The sequence below is a fragment of the Sceloporus undulatus genome, chromosome 5 (genome assembly GCF_019175285.1).
Source record: "Sceloporus undulatus isolate JIND9_A2432 ecotype Alabama chromosome 5, SceUnd_v1.1, whole genome shotgun sequence".
NCBI lineage: Eukaryota > Metazoa > Chordata > Lepidosauria > Squamata > Phrynosomatidae > Sceloporus > Sceloporus undulatus.
The window spans coordinates 139,185,525-139,192,337 of record NC_056526.1 but is presented as its reverse complement, the minus strand read 5'-3'; the positions used below and the strand labels follow the sequence as shown (position 1 = coordinate 139,192,337).

General features: G+C 40.1%; 1 long non-coding RNA gene across 1 annotated transcript; it reads left to right on the top strand.

The window, feature by feature from the left end:
• The first annotated feature begins 404 nt into the window (after window positions 1–404).
• Window positions 405–6,170, top strand: LOC121931042. Its single transcript, XR_006104060.1, has 3 exons — window positions 405–585; window positions 2,279–2,440; window positions 6,017–6,170. It is a non-coding gene; the product is annotated as an uncharacterized LOC121931042 (long non-coding RNA).
• Window positions 6,171–6,813: the final 643 nt, after the last annotated feature.

Here is a 6,813-nt window from a genome sequence, read left to right as displayed (position 1 = left end):
CCTTCTAAAAGAAATTGTCATGACTGTACATGCTTTATGGCCTATGCATCTTATCACTACCTTGTAAACATTAAGAGACCACAAACTCACAAAATATTCATAGAAAACTTTCTTTTCTAGATTTTAAAATCTAGAAAGCAGCAAAAAACTTCTCAGTCTTTTCTTATCCCATCTTACTATCTCATGTAGTTAACTAGGAGTAAGAGCCATCATCCATAGGTCTGTGTCCAAACAAATCCTGTCTTAAGTCTATGTCTTCCAGTAAGTTTCTTTTTTCTGCCAGTTTGTTTGTACATACACTTTGGGAAGCTATGTCAGGATGGAGTAATGCCTAAAGTAGTTGTGTTGAATCATTTCCAGGGTGGTTCAAGAATGTTTGAAGGACTTGCTCACTGCCTTTTATAGGGACTAAGAGCTGTTGTACATGAAGATGAGTCTGAAGAAAAGGATGTCAAGATGCTAAAAAGCATCCATGGTTTGAATTCCTCCTTGTCCATGGAAACTTACTCAATCACCTTGTCCAGGCACGGCTAAACCCTCTGAACAAAATCTGCCAAGAATACACTGTGATAGGTTCATCTGATGGTAAGTCAACAACAACATGATTAACTGTGCTCATCTAATCTGTAACCATTTTTCCCTATTAAACTAACTATAGCTTCTTTGTTCCTTTGTCCTACTCCTGAATCCTCCATGCTGTCTGTCAGAAAATTATGAACTTAAGTGTTTTTCCACTAGAAGGCCCATGATTATGTTTCTGATGTCTATGAGAGCTGGATATTTAGTTTTCTTACAACAGACAAAAGTGGAAACACTAGAAAACTAGAGATATTTTGATCCAGTTTAATCTAGAAACAATATAAATACCCAGAAAACATATAAAGACTTATTTTTAGACTTACTTCTGAATAGACATGTATTGGAATGTGCTGTCAAGTGTCAATTATCTGTTATTAATTTCTGAGGTGTCCAGAGAACTGTTGTTTGGGAAATGATGTACACTGAACTTTGATTTCTTGTTGCCAGCATGTGTAACAAAGTAGCCCAGACTCCAGAATTCTTTTTTTTCCTATGGGATCACCCATTCTTTAAAAAAAATACAGGCCACATATTGACCCTGATCAGACAAAGGCCTTCTACACACAGAAGCAAGCTACTATGCTCAGATCTCTTCCTGAATCATCTCTCCCATGCAAAATCAGAAGTGTGGCCATGTATTCTTACATATAGTTTTGCACTGTGGTGGTAAATTACAATGTGGAAAATTGGACTTGCACCATCACAACTCACTTTTTTTGCCACTGTAGAAGTCCAACACACACACACACACCCATCCATCTTGTAAGCAGCACAGCTTACTGATTTCCGTGTCACCCATTTCTATGTCATTAGAGAGCAGGGAGATTGGGAAAATTTCTTGTAGCTGGACCTGTTGCAAGGATATCATCTGCAGAGATCTCCAGAGGATCCCTGGAGGCCTCTGCAGATGCCTGCTGCACTGCATCCAGCTATAGAAAAATAGCTGAATGCATCCCCACTGATGCCCCTGCACTACAATACAGAAACAGCCATGGGGGTATGTGTACACTGCTTACAAAGTAAATTGGGGGAGCACTGGGAGTGATAGCTATGGAGATGTAGCTACATGATACATGTACATCTCCTGTTGCCAGATCTCAGCTTTCATTTGGCCAAGACAATGGACTTTATCCCACAGGGAGGCTTCCATCCTCCCCCCATGATTAATTTGAATTTAAAGCATTCAAGTAACACTTTTCTCCCGTCCTTCTCCCATCACTAAACCGCAACCAGCACACTTGTCCGTCAGTAAAGCATCATGGAGCTGCCATTTGGCAATAATAGAAGATCCCGCTTTACCGACAGGGCAAGTGCGCTGGTAAGGAGATTATCACACAGGGAGGCTGGCAACTGCGATTTACTGATGGGAGAAGGATGGGAGAAAAGTGTGCGGTGTGAATCCTGATCATGCTATTTGGGCGCTTTAAATTTGAATTAATCAGTGAAAGAGAATGGAAGCCTCCCCATGTGATAATCTCCAATATCATACAGACTACAGTAAATACAGATTCATTCATCCACTCTTCTTAGAGTAATCATCTTCTGTTTGGTACAGTTTGCTGTTTTCAAACATTCCTATTGAAACACTGAAAGCTCTAGGGAGCTTCTCCCACCAACTGCTACAAAACAATTTTGGAATACTGATAAACACTGATATTGTTTCCTTCTTCCCTCACCCCCTTAACATTTTCTTCTTTAGTCCATTGCTGTTTCCAACTCCAAATTCCAGCAGACCCAACTTACCGTTCCATAATGAGGTGCACCTGCTTGTCAATTAAGTTACATCCTTGTAGAGGCATTTGCTACAGCTCAGTGCACTGAAGCTATTAACCCTCACCTTGACATCCATCAGCAACTCAAGGTAGGTGCTTGCTTGCATACAGACTACAAAAATAAATCACAGCATAGCCATTTGTTATCCTGTTAGGAGAACACAATGCTTGCCACAGCATTTTAAAACTTAATTGATAGGCTTAAGTTGGAATTTCGGCATTAACCTAATTCTAGAATTACGTTACTAATTTATTGAATGAGTTATTAATTAAGTTACTAATTTATTAAATGAGAGACAGTGCTAAAGAGCCAATAGATTTAACATTTCTCAGCTAGTTCTTTACTCAATGCCTCAGTCACTTGAATTTTTGTAAAATAACTATTTGCTTTTTGTTAGCTTTCTACTGCCAGGTTGGCGAATTATGGAGTTTTGGTCAGAAGATCCAAATCTTTTCTTTTACTTATGTAGTTTTACTTGTATAGTTTAGTTAATTCCAAGAAATTGTAAGGGCAGAGCTGAAAGGTTCTAAAGCAACAAGAATAGTCAGCTCTCTGTATGCATACATTTTTATCCATGGGTTCAAGCATCAGAACATTGAAAATATTTTTCTTTAAATACATAAATTTCAAAAAGCAAACCTTGATTTTGTCATTTTATATAAAGGACACTATTTTACCACTCCATGAGGCCACCATGAGCTGAGGTTGACTCAAGGGCAATTAACAACAACAATACTAACTGCGTGATACAACAATTAAAACATATTGGTTGGCAATTAAATAGACCCTTTACATAACTCAAAATTATTCAACTGTTCAGGTTGTTCTCTTGCATTTCAGACTGAATTCTCACCTTCTTTAAACTAAAGATGGGTTTCTATCAACTATCACTGTGCATGAACACAAATACCAAGTTAAATCACTTCCTTGGGGGCTATACCTGTGGTCCTATGTAAACCTATTTGGACTAAAATGTCCCAGTGCTCAAATATTCCAATTCCAGATGTTGAAATCTTCAGATGTACAATGACTTTGCTCCTCAAAATAAACACAATTCTCCATCTGACCAATATACTTTATGAACATGGGAAATATAGTGTTAAATAAATAAACATTTATCTCCCTCAAACCATATTTGATTGCATTTTTAACAGCTAATATCCTAGCAGGCCTATGAGCTATAACTATCTTTGATGTGGTTAACAACTATGATAAATTTAGTTCTTTCATGGGTAAAATTGGAAGCTTTCTCCTTACTAGCTACTCTGGCATCATTCTCAAAGATGATGCCAAAGCAAATGCATAATATAAACATTCTTTCCAGAATGTGCTCTGCATGCATTAATAATCACATATGCTGTAATGGAGTCCCCAAGCTAAGGTGTTATAATGGTGGATTATAGTCCCAAAGCTAAAATGCCAAAAATGCTATAGAAAGAGAATTATGTTTGTGCTTGTATTCAGTACTGTTCACACTGAATCTAAGCCTCAAGAATGTCAAAAATATAAAGATAACAAACCAGTATCTTGTCAACCAGCATCCACTGCTGAAGCTAAATCCAAATTATCTCCCATTGCCCTCATTATATAACATGCAAAGAATTTTTTCTTTATAGCTTTGACTTCTATGTATCATGTACATAAGATGTAAAACCATCCTGATACTGAGTAGAAAATAAAGTCTCACTCTGCTTTATGTGTATGTTTTGGACTATATAAGAAACCACGTATGACAGTTTTTTATTTACTTATTTATGTATTTATATCCCTTCTTTTCCCCAGTCCTGGTATGCAAAAAATTTACAAAATTAAAACAGATAAATGTAATAGTTATCTAATTTTTGGTGGGGTTTTCGGCCTATGTGGCCATGTTCTGGAAGAGTGGGACAATGGATTCTATGAGCAGAGAGATGGGGCAGCCATGGGAAGCCCTCTGAGCCGTGATAGCAAACTTTTATATGGAACACTTTGAAATGCAAGCCCTGGAAACAGCACCAAAATAGTCCACAACATGGTTCTGAAATGTGGATGACACTTTCACCATTTGCAGCCATGAAGAAGAAGATCTGACTGTGTTTCTGAACCATCTGAACAACATCCACCTGAACATCCAATTCACAATGGAAAAAGAAAAGGAAGGAACACGACCATTCCTGGATTCTTGGTCATCCACTAACCAAACCAACATTTGGGCCACACAGTATACAGAAAACCTACACACAGAGACAGAAACCTACACAAGAACTCCAACCATCACCTAGAACAAAAAAGAAGCACTGTAAAAACGCTGGTGGACCAAGAAAAGGTCCCCACTATGAACCCCACTTCCTGGAAGATGAATTGAAGCACCTAGACTAGGCTCTACAGGCTAATGGTTTCTCCAGCTCAGACATCAGAAGGGTTGCCAGATCCAGAAAAACCTATAGGAGGGAAGACAAACAACCATCCAAAGGTAACATATGAGTTACAGACAGAATAGGGAAACACAACCTCCAAACAATCTTCAGCCAACCAAGAAAATCCAGCAAATGCATCCAGTGAAGGACAGGAGTTTACCACATACTGTGCAGCTGCAGATAAGTCTACATAGAGACCACCAAACACAGTGTCCAAACATGAATCCAAACATCAAGAGACACTGTAGACTTGGTCAGTCAGAAAAATCAGCAGTACCAGAACATGTTGTAAACAATCCCGGAAATAAAATGCTATTTGAAAACACTGAAATTCGGACCATGCCAACAACTATTTGATCGGAATGCACAGGGAATACACTGAAATCCACAAACGCCAGGACAACTTCAACAGCAGAGAAGAAAACCTTAAAGTAAACAAAGGCGCGTTACAGACCACCCAAAACGGGTGGTCTCGCGCTGCTGCCGGTTGCTGCGTCCGGGAACCGCAGCAGCCAAACCGCGCGGTTCCTGGGCGCAGCAACAAAGAAGCGCCAAAATGGCACTTCTTCCTGCACCCCAGAAGAGGTGCCGCGAGGCGCACACTTGCGATGCCACTTCTGGTGTGTGATGTCCGGACGCTGTGCGTCTGCAAAGTCAAAATGGCGGTGCCCATCTGTATGCGGCGCCGGCATTTTGAGGTAGTCATTACACGCAGGAGCAAGGCATGTCAGGAAGCGCCGCTCCTCGTGAGTAACAGCGGCACCCCATAGGGCCCGTCCAGAACGCGCCAAAGTTTGGCTACCAGTTCTGAAAAACACCAAAATCAAAACTCAGTCCACGCAAATGAAAACCACTCCAGGTCAGAGGGATTTCCCAGCAGACATTAATTAAATAGACACCCTGAGGCCTTGCCATTCAACAACAGACCAACACAGAGATTAACATGTAAATCACTCCCTCTCAACCAAGGGTCACACACAATATATATATCCCACTCACTCCCATGCCAGCATTTTCTGAAGATGCCAGCCACAGATGCTGGTGTAATGTCAGGAATAAACTCTTCTATAACATGGTCACATAGCTTGAAAACCCCACAAAAACTACGGATTCCATCCGTGAAAGCCTTTGACTTCATGTAATAGTTCTCATCAACAAAAGCATACTAATATAATTAAACCGCGTGCAGTTCAAAGCAATTTATAAACCTACATTAAAAATCAAGACACAAGAACAGTACTGCACTTTCCTTTTGTTTTGTTTTTCAGTTCTCAACAGCCTGCCAAAATATGAAAGTCTTCACCTGCCATGGAAGGGGCCAGTCTAGCCTTTCTAGGAAAGGAATGCCGGCATCTGACAGCAGATTTCAAAAAGGTTCTGTCATACATTCTCACCACACGTGTTTGGGAGAGTGCTGGGACAGATCAGAGGGGCTTCCTGAAGACCTCAAAACCCATGTGAGCTCATATAGCCTCCAGATAACCTGGATCTGAGCTTTATAAGGCTTTATAGGTCATAACCAGCACTGTGAATTGCGTCCAGAAACAGGTTGATAGCCAGTGAAATTACTGTATCAAGAGAATTGTATGTTCCCTATAGCCAACTCTACAGTTAAATACCCTAAAGGCACTAGATCCCATCTAGTCTTGGAAGATGAGCTCTGGTTAGTACTTGGATGGGAGACCACCCAGTGCTGCAAGCTATATTTGAGAGGAAGGAACTAGCAAAACCACCTCTGAGTATTCCTTGCCTATGAAAACCCTATTAAATTAATGATGCCACCGTAGGATGACAAGCAACTTGGAGGCACATACACAGAGATAACCAACCCTGGTTAATAGTCTGGCTGCACTTTTTTAGACCATCTGAAGTTTCCAAACACTTATCAAAAGCAGACTTACATAACAGATATCTAAATAAGTTGTAACAAGGCTTCTGTCATTCTGGAGAGCTCATAATTCCCTAGGAATAGGTACAACTGGCAAAGAAACTTTAACTGAGTGTTATGTAAGTCTGCTTTTGATAAGTGTTTGGAAACTTCAGATGGTCTAAAAAAGTGCAGCCA